The following is a 16729-nucleotide window of genomic DNA, read 5'->3' as shown; positions in this document are numbered from 1 at the left end:
CTCGACTTCATCGTTGTCCCTCTTCCTCTTCCTCTTCGCCGACACTTCTTTGCTTGAACCGTACACTGGGCTCTGCTTTTTCATCGAACCCTCGTACATATTTAAACAAAGGTAGGCATCTGTTGCTGCATACAGGATGTGATCTTCATCTATTGTCTTCGACTCCCATGCACGACGAAACTCCTGGTGATGTTTCTTCAGTTGAGCATACGAAGGATCAACCATGGCTATAGCCAGGGTCAGCATTGAAGGCTGAGAGGAGGACACCAGGCTTGCCTTTTGGAGATCGAAGGGCTGGCCTACAACGAGGCCTCTCTGACCCAGGACTATCCTATCGTTCGTAAAGTCTACATTAACGAATTTCACTCCTTTGTCCTTGAGGAAGAACTCAAATTCATGGCACCTAACGTCAACATGGCATATGCGGTAGACCAAGCACACATTATGTATGCAAACCTGGATCACAACGAGCTTCTTCTTCTCTGCCTCCTTTAGAAGCTTCTCCCTTTCCAAGACTGTGGTGTACTCAACATCTAGCCTAGCGACCCACTCATCATTTGAACTTTGCAACATGCGTATGAAGCAAGCAAGGAATGCTTCCACCATTGCAGATCTACGGGTGTAGATGACGATGAACTCATCGCTAGTGATGGTTTTAACCTGGTACTCAGCGGAGATCATGGAGATTTGGGAGGCCATAGATTTTGGAGGCAGGTTAGGAGAAGTTGGACTGGTGTAATGTGAAAGGACATGATGACTAGGAGTGAACTGTTGTAAGTTAGAAGACAGGGACGAGTAGGGCGTGCAAACGGCGTGGCTTTGCTTGCCCGGTGGATAAACAGCTGCAGGCCCCTAAAGAGTTCTCGAGTACTATGCGCGACGCACTAGATGTCATGTCTACTAGACCCATATCGTAGGCCTGACGATATAGCTTCTGCGTGTTCGCACACCATGACGGCGCATCCATGTAACTTCACTTAATTCCGTCAACCGTTGCGCCACCCACGACCTTCGCCTCCCACGCGCGGTCGCGCCCTTTGAGACTTCGGACGGCTATAAATGAGCAATTTTTTTGCCTACTCCGCATGCACGATACTCCCTCTGGTCCTTTTTACTCTGTGTAAGATTTGTGTCAGGTCAAAGTTTGCAAAGTTTTTGACCAAATTTATACTAAAAATATCAATATCTACAATACCAAATATATATTTTATGAAACTACATTTCATAATGAGTATAAAAATATTGATTTGACATTGTGAATGTTGATACATTTTTCTATAATTTTGGTGAAAGTAGAGGTACATTGACGTCAGACAAAACTTATATGCACAATGTAGACTAGTTCCTCCGTCCAGGTGCGTGCCATGTACTATCTAGTCATCACAACAAGGTTAGCTATTACAGTACTACTACCTGCCTTCTAGTTCAAAGAGCTCGATTCATAAATTTCACCTACTCTTACCAAGATAGAGGCGGTGGAATAGTTTTTGTTGTGTGCAAAATTACTCAATTAGTGCTCTCATTCTTCACAAAAAAATGTGTTTACCAATGCATTATCGCATTGCATGCATGCATGAACACTAGTAAATGACAAAAAAATTACATGCACTAGCAACATGCCCGTGTGTTGCATGGAACATCAACATGAATTTGTATGAGTAGTTTATCTTGTGGGAGAAAAGGATGAATGAGGGAAGGCATTATCTGCAAATGTGGAGAGGAGAGCGGGTAAATTGTCATAGTTTCCGTCCTATCTGATAGATATAGATTGGACGGCATATATTGCGGGATAGCAGGCACACCATGATGTAGGGTGGAACCCTAGATGGCCGATCTTTCACGAAAGGAGCGGATCCCGCGATGAACATGAAGAACACGAGGGAAAATACAAGTAGAAATCACAAAGGGGAACACAAGAGAAACACTCAGACCAACAAGTATGATCACACATGTGCTAGATCCATGAACACAAAGGGAGATACATGATCCACAATCAACAAGGGACGATACACGGTAACCGGTTCTTCTCCAAAGGAGGTCTTGATGGGGCCACCCAAAAGGGGATTGAATCCAAGGGGATCTTCTCCGAAGAGGGGTCGCGGTCTCTCGTGTGGAGTAGATCCGTAATGGATGAGCAAAGCTCTATCTCTAATGAGATACTACTTTGCTAACCCTAACTTGGAGGAAGAGGAGGTCTATTTATAGTCTTCATGCAAATGGGGACGAAGTGAGGGGATACATGTGCCTCGGGCTCGAATCCTGTGCGCAGACATGTACCGGATGTCGGCTGTGGAGCTGTCGTCCGGTGGCTCATGGCCGTCCGGACGTCCGGTGGATTCCGGACTTCCGCTGGTTCTGGCTCGGTTGCGTGGGCACCGGATTTCCGGAGTTGGCCGGTCATCCGGCGGCGTCAGTCTTCCGCTGATTTGGCTCAGGTGCTGTGACACCGGTCGCCCGGTCCGGGTCGGACGTCCGATCGCTGGGACTCGGCTGGGGCTTCAGGCTCCGAACGTCCGGTCCCGACCGGTCGTCCGATGGTTGTAGCTTCATTGGCCTTCATTCATGACCTTGGCGCTTGGTGTCCTCATCGCCTTGTCCGATGGGTGTAGCTGCTCCGTGGCTCTCCTCCAAGTACCTGATCACGCATAGTGCTTCTGCTTGAGGTAGTAGCCATGTCTCATGTATAGAAAGTGGTAGTTCAGAGAGGAGCGAGTTCACCTTATCTTCGATAGCCTTTGCTCGTGCCCTTGTCATTGGTCCAAGTGGTGTCATGGGAGATGTAGGTAGGTCAATGGGGATGATCTTGGGATGCTCCGCATCATCTCCCCTCTCTTGGGAAAGATCCAACCTCGGATTGAGTTCTTCATCACCATGGTAGGGCGAAAGATCCTTGACATTGAAGATGTCGCTCACGTTGTACTTGTCGCGAGGGAGGTCGATCTTGTAAGTGTTGTTGTTGTAGCGTGCAAGCACCTTGAAGGGTCCATCCACTCGTGGTAGGAGTTGGACTTGCGTTCGGTGGGGAAGCGGTCCTTGCAAAGGTGTAGCCACACAAGATCACCAATGTTGAATACCATGGGTTGCTTGTTGATGTTGAGCTTGGTCGCAAGTCGTGGTACTTGGTGCTCGATGGTGTGCCTTGTATCTTCATGCACCTTCTTGAGATGGTTCACACGTGCACTTGCGTCCATATTGATGCGCTCTTGTAGTGGTAGAGGAAGAATATCCAATGGTGACAATGGGTTGAATCCGTAGATGACCTTGAAAGGGGGCTTGGCGGTAGTTGAGTGTCTTGCGCGGTTGTAGGCGAACTTGGCGATAGGTAGACCCCCCCCCCACTCCTTGATGTTCTTCTTGATTAGCAAGAAAAGTAGAGTGGAGAGTGTGTGGTTGGTCACCTCCATTTGGCCGTCGTTCTGTGGATGGTACGCCGTGGAGAAGAGTAGCTTGATTCCGAGCTTGGAGCATAGGGTCTTCCAAAAGTAGCTTAGGAACATGACGTCGCGGTCCGAGACAATCATCTTTGGCACTCCATGTAGACACAATACTTCCCTACAAAAGAGATTGGCAACATGTGAAGCATCGCATGTCTTGTTGCAAGGAATGAAGTGTGCCATCTTAGAGAATCGGTCCACAACAACAAATACTGAATACTTTCCATTTCTAGTTCTAGGCAATCCAAGTACAAAATCCATGCTAATTTCTTCCCATGGTTCATATGGAATTGGGAGAGGCATATAAAGGCCATGGGATAGAGCTTTAGACTTAGCTTTGCGACATGTAGAGCATCGGTTGGTGAAGCGGTTGACGCCGCGAAACATCTTGGGCCAATAGTAGTTCTTGGAGAGCGTGGCGAATGTCTTGTCGCATCCAAAATGTCCCATTAGTCCTTCTCCATAAGATTCCTGCAAAAGCAACAAACGAAGAGAAGACTCGGGGATGCAAAGTTTTTTAGTTCTCATAAGATATCCATCTTTGATGTAATAGCATTCCAAGAGGTATGCGTCAAACACTTGGCATAAGGAATAGCAAAAGTAGGATCATGTGTATACAAGTCTTTTATGTGCTCAAAGCCAATGATATCCAATTCAAGTTGAGTGACAAGCATGCATATGCGGGAAAGAGCGTCCGCCACAACATTTTCGTTACCTTTAATGTACTTGATGACATAAGTAAAAGACTCATTGAATTCACTCCATTTAGCATGACACTTATTCAACTTAGTTTGACCCTTAAGGTATTTAAGTGTTTCATGATCGGTATGAATGATAAATTCATGAGGACTAAGATAATGTTCCCATTCATGCAAAACTCGCACTAAAGCATATAACTCTTTGTCATAGATGGGGTAATTGAGTTGCACTCCGGAAAGTTTCTCACTAAAGTAAGCTATGGGGCGCTTGTATTGCGTTAACACACCTCCTATGCCATTACCACTAGCATCGCAATGAATCTCAAAGGGTTTGTCAAAGTTGGGTTGAGCAAGCACGGGAGCATGAGTAAGAAAATTCTTAATCTCATTGAAAGCGGTATCTTGGGATGGTCCCCAAACAAAAGGTGCATTTTTCTTGCTCAAAGCATGCAAAGGTGAAGCAATGGTGCTAAAGCCCTTCACAAATCTACGGTAGAAACCGGCTAAACCAAGGAAACTACGCACTTGATGCAAGTTGATTGGTTTTGGCCACATTTTAATAGCATTGATCTTAGAGTCATCAACATGAAGACCCTTAGAGGAAACAACAAAACCCAAGAAAACGAGCTTATCAACGCCAAAAAGGCATTTTTCCATGTTAGCATAGAGACGCTCTTTTCGATGAGTTTGCAAAATGGTTCGAACATGGGTGACATGATCTTTGAGAGATTTGCTATAAACAAGGATATCGTCGAACTAGACCACAACAAACTCACCAATGTAAGGACGAAACACATAATTCATAAGACACATGAAAGTACCTGGTGCTTCCGATAAACCCATAGGTATGACTAACCACTCATACAAGCCAAACTTTGTTTTGAAAGCGGTTTTCCATTCATCGCCATCTTGTATGAGGATTTTACATTAACCACTTTTAAGATCAATTTTGGAAAATATAGTGGCACCACAGAGTTCATCAAGCATATCATCAAGGCATGGAATTATAGGGGCCGGTCTTCCGGGACATAAATCCCAGTAAATGACCCTTATGTCATCACCAGCCCCAGGATTACTGTTGCTGGTGGACATTTCCTTGATATAGAATTCCAAGCAAATTACAAGAGATTGGATACAAGACCACAAAGGTCCAATGAATATAACAAGGATCTCTAGTGGTGGATGACGGAAGCAACTCGTGGATCTCCAATGTTGATGGGACTCCATTCCCACAGGAATAGCTGACCTGGATAACTCATATCTCGTGTCGCTGCTATCTACGAATCCTAGGTTGCGAGGTGTCTTTGTAGTTCTCATCTTTGAGTCATGATCCATCCAAGACAATAGCCAGGGACAAGCCAGTGAGTACGTTTGAATGTACTCGCAAACATCAAGAACAAAAGATATACCGGATGCATATGCTCATGATGAATTAAATTATATGCATGTGCTGACTGAGAATTAAAGCATGGCATGACAAATATTCATACATAAAATAAGTCATGCATTAGTAAATCAAAGAAATGAAACGGAACGTCGGGCATTGGACCGCCCGAAGAATTCCAAGAGAAATGCCAAACGGGTTTCTAAAAGAGAATCGGGCAAGACAGCACCGCCCGAGAACTCAAGCGACACCACGAGAGGTCTTGAAAATACACGCCACAATCGGGTGTCTGAAGCGACACCTCATAAAGGGCTTATAAGAAAATAACATGAGCATTCAGGTGGACTAGCCATCCCAAGAGATACTCACAGTTGTACATAGGAGGAAATGGTTAGTCCACAACAATATTCATGTCAACAATAATATTCAGAACGGCACCAGCAGTGACAATAATTACCCTGCAGGACGAACCATGATCAATTTAATTATTTCCTTCGGAACTGACACTAAGAGCGACACTTGACCAACCCAGACTGTAGTCCTTAACCATGGACACAGCTATTCGAATAGATATAACTCTGCAGAGGGTGTACTCTTTACCCACAAGTAAAGGATTTCTTTAGTCAACCCTGAGACGTTGAGTAATTCCGATTACAGTTTTTGGGATGAAAACAAACCTGACCTGCACATACCAGCTTTAATCCATCAAGCTAGGGATTACCCAAAACAATGATAAAGTAAAACTCTAAGTGGGAAGGCCTCATGCAACGGCCTCCAACAGCATGAACATTCAGCTTTGGTCCCAGACCCGCCATTCATGCCCCCGGACCAAGTGACATGACTACAGGGGCCAATAGTATCATTTCCTATGGCCTCTCTGTACGGTGTGTGTGCAGGAAAGGGGTTATAAACTTACTGAACCATACCCTACCTTTGGCAGGGACATGTGGTAGCACGAATCAAGTATGGGGGTTACCGGAACAAGAATCGATCTAAGGTCAACTCAGGAGGTGTAGGTTTCCCTGCAGTGGTTAGCACAATACAATTCCTTGGCAGTACCCAACAGGGTCACCACTGGTATGTCTCAACATACCCTCACTGATCATTCTCGTCACAACGAGATTTCAGTCTCACGGTCACTTTTCTCGTGACTGATTCATCCTACAAATTAGCCTGGACCAACACAGGCGTATACCGTACTTGAAAATAGTCGTACTCACTCATACTTCATGTTTAAATGGAGATAGAATACCATCAAGGGGAATCATGCATGTATGACCAATACTATGCAAATTTCATATGAGTTGAATATATTCATAATTCAATTCTACATGCAAACAAACACTATGCATTCACCATATCATGTGTTCAAGATGCTTGCCTTGAGCATGCAGAAAGATTGGGTGCACTCCAAAACTTTGAAAAATATATCTCCCCTCCTTTTCCTATTTTCAAAATATCATAATTACCACATAAGTCTAAAACAGCACATAAAAGTTGTTTGGAAAATTTGTGAAATAAATACTAAAATAAACTAGATTAAATTTGAGAGATAACAGAAAAAGAATCAAGTCATTTGGAGTTTATATGATTTAACTATGGATTTACTAAGCTGGAATATTAAAGGAAAATAGACTATTTAGTAGATCCAGCAAAAACCAGGACTAGGAAAAATGTTCACCCTATCTGGATAAATAGAGCATGATTTTAGGAGTAGGCAGAAATTTGAATCATCAAATTTGGATGTGAAATGGATGCTGTGGATTTATTTGAAATCTTCTGGAAAAGAAAAAGAGAACATATAATACTGTGATGGGCTAAGCCGAAACGCGCCCTAGGCGCGGTATAGCCGCCTGGCGGTACTGGGCCAAGCCCAATCGCTCGACCACGCGGGAGGGTTGCGATGTCGAAGGCGCACTAGCCATAATACGCTTTCCCCGCGGGAAAGCAAGTTCAACGGAACCCGTCTCCACTTAAGATGAGGTGGCGTTGGGCCCACTGTTCAGGTTTGACCAGTCCACACGCGTGCCTCCTTTTCCGGCCGAACAGAGGCGGAGCTCCGGCGGAGACGAATTGGGCATTTTGCCTATGGTCGCTCCCGGGCAAAATCGAGTGCGGGGATGGATCAATGGGTGCTCAAGGAGGCTAGTGGTGGAGAAACTTGTGAGAGGGAGGGCCGGACGGCGTCGGAACCATCCAAACAGTGGCGGCGGTAGTAGTATCCGGAATCGGAGAAGACGACCTTCTCTGGTCGTGTTGCTGCAACTGGTGGGTCAATGTGGGGGAGGGAGAGTGAGATGGTGCTGTTCTAGGGCCTTGGGTGGCTTTTTATAGGGAGGGGAGGGCAGTACTGCGGGTTCTAGATATGAACACGTCGATGGCGGCCATTGATGACAAAGCGTGGGCGGTGGCAAGATAGGAGTGGCTGGCGCGGTTAGGTACGGACGGTGGCCGTCCGTATTTACCATAGGGTCACGCTGGCTGGCTCGGGTGGCCTGGGCGATGCTGTGCCCGAGCTGACCACGGCGGCAGCCATTCAAGGCGAGCGAGTGGGTGGTGGCGAGGCCAGTGTGTCGCTAGTGTGGCCGGCGAGCTGCTAATGAGCTCGAGCCATTGGCAATTAAGCGAGAGGGGCTCGGGCAGAGACGTGGCTCTGCGGGACTCGTCGGGAGGCGGTCTTGGTCGTCGTGGATGGCGGTGGACGGCGCTAGGGGCCAAGCGAGGGTGTCAGCGAGGTTCCTGGTGGTCGAGCTGATCCAGAGGAGGATCAGTATGAGAGGGGGAGGCGGCAGAGGCACGGCATGGGCTCGGTGCTAACGCGTGCAAAACACACGCTCTGGCCGCGACTGGTGCACGCATGATAGGTGTTCGTCAGATTGGCAGTAGCATCTACAGGGACACACACGAGCTACAAATCAACAGGATGGTGCTTATAGGTATGAGAGGAGTGATGGACATGCTGGTTTGGCCAAATAACCAAGTGTCCAGTGTAAGTTAGAAAGTGGCAACATTTTTGTCATGCCTAGAAGGTGTTTGACAGAATGCTAGGGCAAGCTAAAGGACTTTGATGGATTTGAAACTTGGCAGAGTGGGGTCCCTTTAGATGCTAGAAATGATGGTGGAGTTAGTTTGGCAAGATGAGAAACTTTCTAGTGCAAGTTTTACCAGAATTCAGTTCTGGATAGAAACTTCAGAGGAGTGTTTGGTGGACTTGCAAGTTGAAATTGAAGCTGCCCTTCTGGACTTAAGGTACTAGTTGGAAGGACTACAAGATGGCAAAGTTTCAGAACTAATGGAGATAGAAAAAATTAGGGTTGCAGTTATAACTCAAGAATGGGACAGAATTTGAAAAGAGGATGTTTCTCTCAAATTTTTCAAAAGACATAGTTAGGTTTTTGCTCAAAAGTGATTTATAGGCATCACCTGACCTCTCACAATTTTTGTGGGATTTTCAAACAATTACTTAAAATAATTGTAGTGCAACAGAAGCATTTTAAGTATTGAAAATGCTTTTAGAAGTATTACTTGTGGCAAATTTTGTTATGAAAATATTTCCCACTGTTATTTATGATACAAATGGAAAGGTTTATAAAATAACCACATACCACAACACTTCACAAAAATAATCTTCTATGGAGGGGAGAATTTTTTGTAAAACAGGAAATAGAAAAGGCTTTGAAATTAATAAATGACTCAGTATAATTCAAACTTTTATTTCTGGCCAAATTTTACTTAATAAAATTTGATAAAAAATTTCGGGTGTTACAAACTCTACCCCCCTTAAAAAAATCTCGTCCTCAAGATTTGTTAAGGGCAGAAGAACTGAAAATCACAACAAATGATCATATGCAGAATGCAGTCATGGCAATGCACTTACATACGCCCTAAATTACAATACAAAGGTTGCATCATGTATACTAGTGCTAGATACAACAACAATCACCGTCTATGGTCCGAAGGTGATATCTACAGGGTCTTGTGGCAGGGTTCCTGGTGCTGGAGCACATTCTTCTTCTTCCGGGGGAAGTGAAGGAAGTAAACGAAGAACACGCCCTTGTGGAGTTGGCCATGGTGGTCCACCAATGGTGATATGGGGATTCAGCGTAGCAAGATAATGGAGGTAATCCATTAGTTGCTGGGTTAGATGCTCCTGGGCCATCACATATTGAATGAGATTGGCCAGAGCTGGATCCCTCTCTATGCGTTCACAACGGAACGTGGCTTCTGCTCCAAAAGTTGCGCGGCTCGGGAAATAGTAGTATTTCCTTTCACTGGCAGCGGGTACAGTGAATCAAAGTCGGGTAACTGCTTCATAAGCAGCAGCCTCAATAGCCATGCCTGAGGCTGGCATGGATCTCCCAATGAAGACAACATATGTAGGGCCTTGATTTAAATCCTCTCGTGGGATATGCACAATTGCCCAGTATTTTGAGGAATCGGGGGTGATCCTCATTTTGAACAACTCATACTGGGGTGAGTGGTTGGAACCAAGTGTATTGCGGGTCAAATCCCACAAAACCTTAGCAAAACTACCAGGGCTTGCATCTGGAGTTCGTAGGTAGGCTCCGGGGTGAGACATGGAAGGGTGAATGGAGAAGAGTGGTGCTCAAGTGTGGTGGTGGTTGGTGTGGTGCATGGATACAGCCCCTTATAAGGTGCCTGGGTCAGGAAACACGATGCGGCGGTGGCACGACTTGTGCATCGGCTCCGACATAGGGTTGTCCAAGTCAAATTCACGGACACCACTTCTCAAAAGGGATAATCAAAGTCACTGCTGTGTGCCCCGTCTTCGATGGAACTGAATATCCCTACTGGAAGAATAAGATGCGCATGCATATTGAAGCCATTGACGTCGACCTATGGTATGTCATCAAGAATGGCGTTCCCAAGGCTGGAGAAGGTGTCACTGCTGCTGACGTCAAGAAGTTCGTTCAACTGGACTCTACTGCCAAGAATATCATCTGTGGTCATCTGACCAAAGGACAGTATGGCCGCGTGAGTGCTTTGGAAAATTTTAAGCTAGTCTGGGACTGGCTCTCCAAGGTCAACGAAGGCGTCTCAACCCTGAGAGATCAGAGAATCAGTGTCCTTCGCAACCTCTTCAACCGCTTCAAGAGAAATGACAATGAGAATGTCCAGCTCACATTTGATCGACTCACTGACATCACGAATGAGCTTCAAGCCCTTGGCGCTACTGAGATCACCAAGCATGAAGTCGTCAAGACACTACTGAGATCACTTGATAGTTTGTTTGACACCCTAGCCCTGATGATTCAAGAACGTCCTGATTTCAAGACACTCGATCCGTCTGACATACTTGAGAGGCTCAACACACATGAGTTTCAGCTTTCTGAGAAAAGAGATATCTACGGTCCAAACTATGGGCGAACTTGTGCCTTGAAGGCAAAAGCTGTCTCCTCATCTGAAGAAGAATCTGACAACAGTTCTGATGATCCTGAAGACATTGGAAGGGAACTTGCTATGCTTGTGAAGAAGTTCCAAAAATTCACCAAGAAGAAAGGCTTCAAAAAGTCTTCCCGATCAAGCTCAAGGAATGATGAAGCTTCTGCTCATGACTACAAGAAGAAAACGTGTCACAAGTGCAAGAAACCTGGCCACTTCATCTCTGAGTGTCCGCAGTGGGACAATGAGAACAAAAAGAAGAAGAAGAGCAAGGAATATGACTCTGACGACAAGAAGAAGAAATACTCAAAGTCTTCTTCCAAGTCTTCTTCAAAGTATTCATCACACAAGAAGAGCTCATCTGGCAAGGCACGTGCGTTTGTTGGTAAGGAAATGGATTCAGAGGAGGAGTCCGCTTCTGAGGAGGCGGAGGTGGAGTCTGAGGAGGAGTCCGATTCTGGCGTCGCAAGTCTGGCTACAGCATATGTTGCCAAGTCCATCTTCAACACTGAAGACAATGACCTCATCACCGACACCGATGCAAATGACAAGGACTACTCCGCTCCTACCTACTGCTTCATGGCACGCGGTGCCAAGGTAAACACACGCACTACTCACTATCAAACATCTAGTGACGATGACTTTGATTGTGGTTCAAACCCAGCTACAAAACACTTGCTAAAATTGCAACTGAACAACAAAAAGCCATGGAACATATTCAAAAACTGTTAGACAAAAGCGATGATCTGTTAGGCGCTGAAATGACTCGTTCTGAGTCCTTAATTGAAGACATAAAAAATCTTCACGTTAAGTATGAGGAACTTGAAAGTCGTCATGAAACGCTCTCAACAACTCATGAAAAGCTTTCCTATGATTATCTTCAAAGGAAGCAAGATCTTGAGAAATTGAGAGCGGCTCATGAAGATCTTCAAAAGGAAAATGAGTCACTTCGCTCCAAACAGATCAGTTCTGCTCAGGAAGGATTTGAACCACCATGTCTTAAGTGCATTGAGCGTGATAATGCTACTACTGTTGCTGAATGTTCTACTGCTGCTACTGTTGCAATATCTTCAACTGTTGATGTGGGAACTAACCCCTCTGCTGAGGATTCCACTGCTATTGCTGATGAGAATGCTAGGTTGAAGACATTGCTTGAAACAGGGATGTAAAAAAGTCTTAAAGGGCATCAGACACTATGTGATGTCCTTAAAAAGCAGATCTTGAACCGAAACCCGAGGAAAGAGGGTGTTGGGTTCGTAAGGAAAATGAATGCTGATGGCTCTTACTGGAAACCTGAGCAGTACCCCAAACCACATGGGTTGCTGCAAAGGAATCTTTCTATCTGGCTTCACTTGTGCAAACCCCATTGTCATTGATGAATCCTTTGATGCAAACTATAAACTGTTTAAGAATCAGAATGGTGAAGTGTTTGCTAGGTACATTGGTACTAACTACAGGAATGGACTGCCTATGAAGAAGATCTGGGTTCCGAAAAAGTGTCTGGAGAATCTTCCTGTGAATGTCATCATGACACCACACGTGAAGAAGACAAACCTCAGACCACAGGCTTCATACGTTCCAAAGGCTTCATACAGACAGAGGACTCACCTGAGTCGCACTAACGCAAATGTTTTGTAGGGAAACCATACTCAGGCCTATGAATATGAGCGCGGTTCATCAAACCGCCATGTTCATAAGACCAAGAACTATTCTGCTTATTCTTATGAGTACTATTGTCTGCCTGCAAGACTTTTTGCTAGGGCTCCAAAGCCAAAGTTCTCAGACGCTGCACTTAGACTTATTGCTTCTAAGCCACCCTTGAAGATGTGGGTGGCTAAGAAAGCTTAACTCTCTTTTGCAGGGAAAGGTCTCCAGCAGAAAACCAAAATCGTCTGACGCTATTGCTGGGGACCTTAAACATCTTGTAGGGCGCAAGATCAAATGCCTGAATGGTCTTACTATGTACTTCATTCCTGAATCGCTTGCTACTCTCCCTATCAGTCCTAATCTGGATCTAAGCTTTCATAACCCACTGGTTCGTCAAATGTTTTTACTTCACAATTCTCTTCGTGAAGCCTCTGCCCCTAACTGCACTGTAGGGTACGGCACCAGCGTCTTCAGAATAGATTATTGATAGTGGGTGTACCAACCACATGACTGGCAAAAGAAGCCTTCTTATGGACTCAACCTTACGTCCATCCGACAAGAGTCACATCACATTTGCTGACACTGGTAAAAGTAAGGTATTGGGTCTAGGTAGAGTTGCAATCTCAAATGATCAACACATGGATAAAGTCATGCTTGTTGAATCCCTTGGCTTCAACTTAATGTCTGTCTCAATGCTTTGCGATTTGAACATGATCGTAATATTTGGAAAATATCGCTGCCTTGTACTAATGGAATCTGATAAGTCTCTAGTGTTTGAAGGGTATCAGAAAGATGATTTGTATGTGGTAGATTTTTCGGCAGGACCACAGCTTGCCGTATGTCTTCTAGCAAAGGCTTCAGAATGCTGGCTCTGGCATCGGAGGCTAGGGCATGCTGGCATGAGGAACCTCCACACCCTTTCAAAGAAGAAGCATGTCATAGGCATCGAGGACGTCAAGTTCAAGAAAGATCACTTATGCGGTGCATGTGAAGCAGGGAAGATGATGAGGGCCAAACATCCCTCGAAGACAATCATGACAACCACTCGACCCTTCGAACTGCTCCACATGGATCTTTTCGGTCCCACTCATTACTCAACTCTTACTACTACTGCTTGCCTCTATGGCTTTGTTATTGTTGATGATTATTCTAGATATACTTGGGTGCACATAATCCTCTACAAGACTGAAGTGCAGGATGTCTTCAGACGCTTCGCCAATCGAGCAATGAACAACTATGGCACCAAGATAAAGCACATCAGAAGTTACAATGGCACTAAATTCAAGAACACTGGCCTTGATACATATCTTGATACCTTGGGCATCACACATGAATTCTCAGCCCCATACACGCCACAGCAGAATGGCGTCATCGAACACAAGAACAGAACACTCATTGAGATGGCCCGAACGATGCTTGATGAATACAAGACTCCAAGAAAATTCTGGCCCGTAGCCATTGATACTGCATGCCATACAATCAATCGTGTTTATCTTCACAAGCTTCTGAACAAGACATCTTATGAGCTCCTTACTGGCAAGAAGCCAAATGTCAGTTACTTCAGAGTATTTGGTGCCAGGTGCTGGATCAAGGATCCACATCACACTTCAAAATTTGCACCAAAAGCACATGAGGGTTTTATGCTTGGATATGGAAAGGATTCGCACTCCTACAGAGTCTTCAATCTCTTTCTTTATAAAGTGGTTGAAATAGTGGATGTGCGATTTGATGAGACTAACGGTTCACAAAGAGAGCACCTGCCAAATGTGCTAGATGAAGTTCCATCCAGCGAATCAATCAAGCTAATGGGAACTGGAGAAATCATACCCTCTAAAGCTCAACCTGAAGAGGAACTTATCATCTCCGCACCTGATCAACCTGAAGACAATGCTCAGCCTGAAGACAATCCCACTAACAATGACAATGATCAGCAAGACCAAAATCTTTGCCCTGTACATCCTCGTGTTGCCAATGAAGTGCAGATTGACAGAATAATTGATAGCATCAATGCACCTGGTCCGCTTACTCATTCAAGGGCGACTCAGCTGGCAAATTTCTGTGGGCACTTCGCATTCATCTCAATAACAGAACCCAAGAAAGTTGAAGAAGCCTTCATGGAACCTGAATGGATTCAAGCTATGCAAGAAGAGCTTCAACAATTTGAGTTGAATAATGTATGGGAACTGGTTAAGCGTCCTGATCCTCGGAAGCACAACATAATTGGCACCAAATGGATATACCGCAACAAGCAAGATGAGCATGGTCAAGTTGTCAGAAACAAAGCTCGTCTCGTTGCTCAAGGATATACCCAAGTGGAAGGCATTGACTTCGATGAAACATTTGCTCATGTGGCTCGACTTGAAGCCATACACATACTGCTGGCCTATGCAAATCATCATAACATACTTCTATATCAAATGGATGTGAAGAGTGCTTTTCTCAATGGCAAGATTGAAGAAGAAGTGTATGTTGCACAACCACCTAGCTTTGAAGATCCAAAACATCCTGACATGGTATACAAGCTCAACAAGGCACTGTATGGCCTCAAACAAGCCCCTCGGGCTTGGTATGACACACTCAAATACTTCCTGAAGAGCAAAGGCTTCATACCTGGTTCCCTCGACCCCACTCTCTTCACGAAGACATATGATGGTGAACTGTTTGTGTGCCAAATATATGTGGATGACATTATCTTCGGCTGCACCAATCAGAAGTATAGTGAAGAGTTTGGATATATGATGCAAGAGCAATATCAGATGTCCATGATGGGAGAGCTGATGTTCTTCCTCGGTCTTGAAATACGACAACAACGCAACGGCATCTTCATATCTCAAGAGAAGTATCTCAAAGATTGCCTAACGAAGTTTGGTATGCAAGACTGCAAAGGCTTCACGATGCCAATGCCAGCCAAACATCATCTGGGTCCCGACGATAATGGTAAAGAGTTTGATAAAAAGGTATACCGCTCCATGATTGGTTCTTTACTTTATCTATGTGCATCTAGGCCAGATATTATGCTTAGTGTTTGCATGTGTGCTCGATTTCAAGCGGCACCAAAGGAGTCGCATCACTTAGCTGTGAAGCGAATTCTTCGATATTTGGCTCACACCCCAACTCTAGGATTATGGTATCCAAAGGGCTCAGAGTTTGATCTGGTTGGATTCTCGGATGCTGATTATGCTGGTGACAAGGTGGATCGCAAGTCTACATCAGGCACATGTCATTTTCTGGGACGATCACTTGTATGTTGGTCTTCAAAGAAGCAGAACTGTGTATCTCTCTCCACTGCTGAATCTGAATACATTGCTGCTGGATCTTGCTGCGCTCAGCTTCTATGGATGAAGCAAACACTCAAGGACAATGGCAATCATCTGAAGAAAGTGCCACTCTACTGCGACAACGAAAGCGCCATCAAGATTGCCAACAACCCAGTTCAGCACTCGAAGACAAAGCACATTGAGATTCGTCATCACTTTCTCAGAGATCATGTTGTGAAGGAAGATATTGATATCATACATGTCAACACTGAAGAGCAATTGGCAGATATCTTCACCAAGCCCTTGGATGAGAAGAGATTTTGCAAGTTATGGTGTGAGCTAAATATCCTGGAATCCTCAAATGTCCTGTGATCAGGCACACATCCTAACACTTATGCATATTGATGACTTAGATGTGCAACACACGAAGTAAAGTATATCTTCAATCAATGAAGACATACATTCTAAGTGTGAATACATTAATGTGGAATTTGACTTCAGAGCGCCACGATAATTGTGCGCAGTGTCTGGGTCTAATACTTCCTATACGGTGGGTAACGCCGCCACCAAAGGTTCTGTTTGAAGTGTTTCACTCATGGCGTTACATTTGCTATGTCTTCACATTTGGTTTGGCTTAAATCTCAACATGTCTTCATGATTATCTTCACTATGTTGAATATATATATATACTAGTGTTCTGTCCACTACAGCATTCACTTATAGCTATGTCTTCTTGTTGAATCTTTTGAACTAAGTGAATGTGATCGGACCCTGACCTGTCTATGCAGAAGATACAGAGACAACCATTAAGTCCGTTTTCAATGCTCATTCCTCCACCTGAAACCCGGAGAAGTGGGAACGACCACCCGACAATCCAGGCGTGCGTGGGACATGGAACAAACCCCA

Source organism: Triticum dicoccoides, chromosome 7A (genome assembly GCF_002162155.2).
Source record: "Triticum dicoccoides isolate Atlit2015 ecotype Zavitan chromosome 7A, WEW_v2.0, whole genome shotgun sequence".
Classification (NCBI taxonomy): Eukaryota; Viridiplantae; Streptophyta; class Magnoliopsida; order Poales; family Poaceae; genus Triticum; species Triticum dicoccoides.
Note: the sequence above shows the minus strand (reverse complement) of the source record.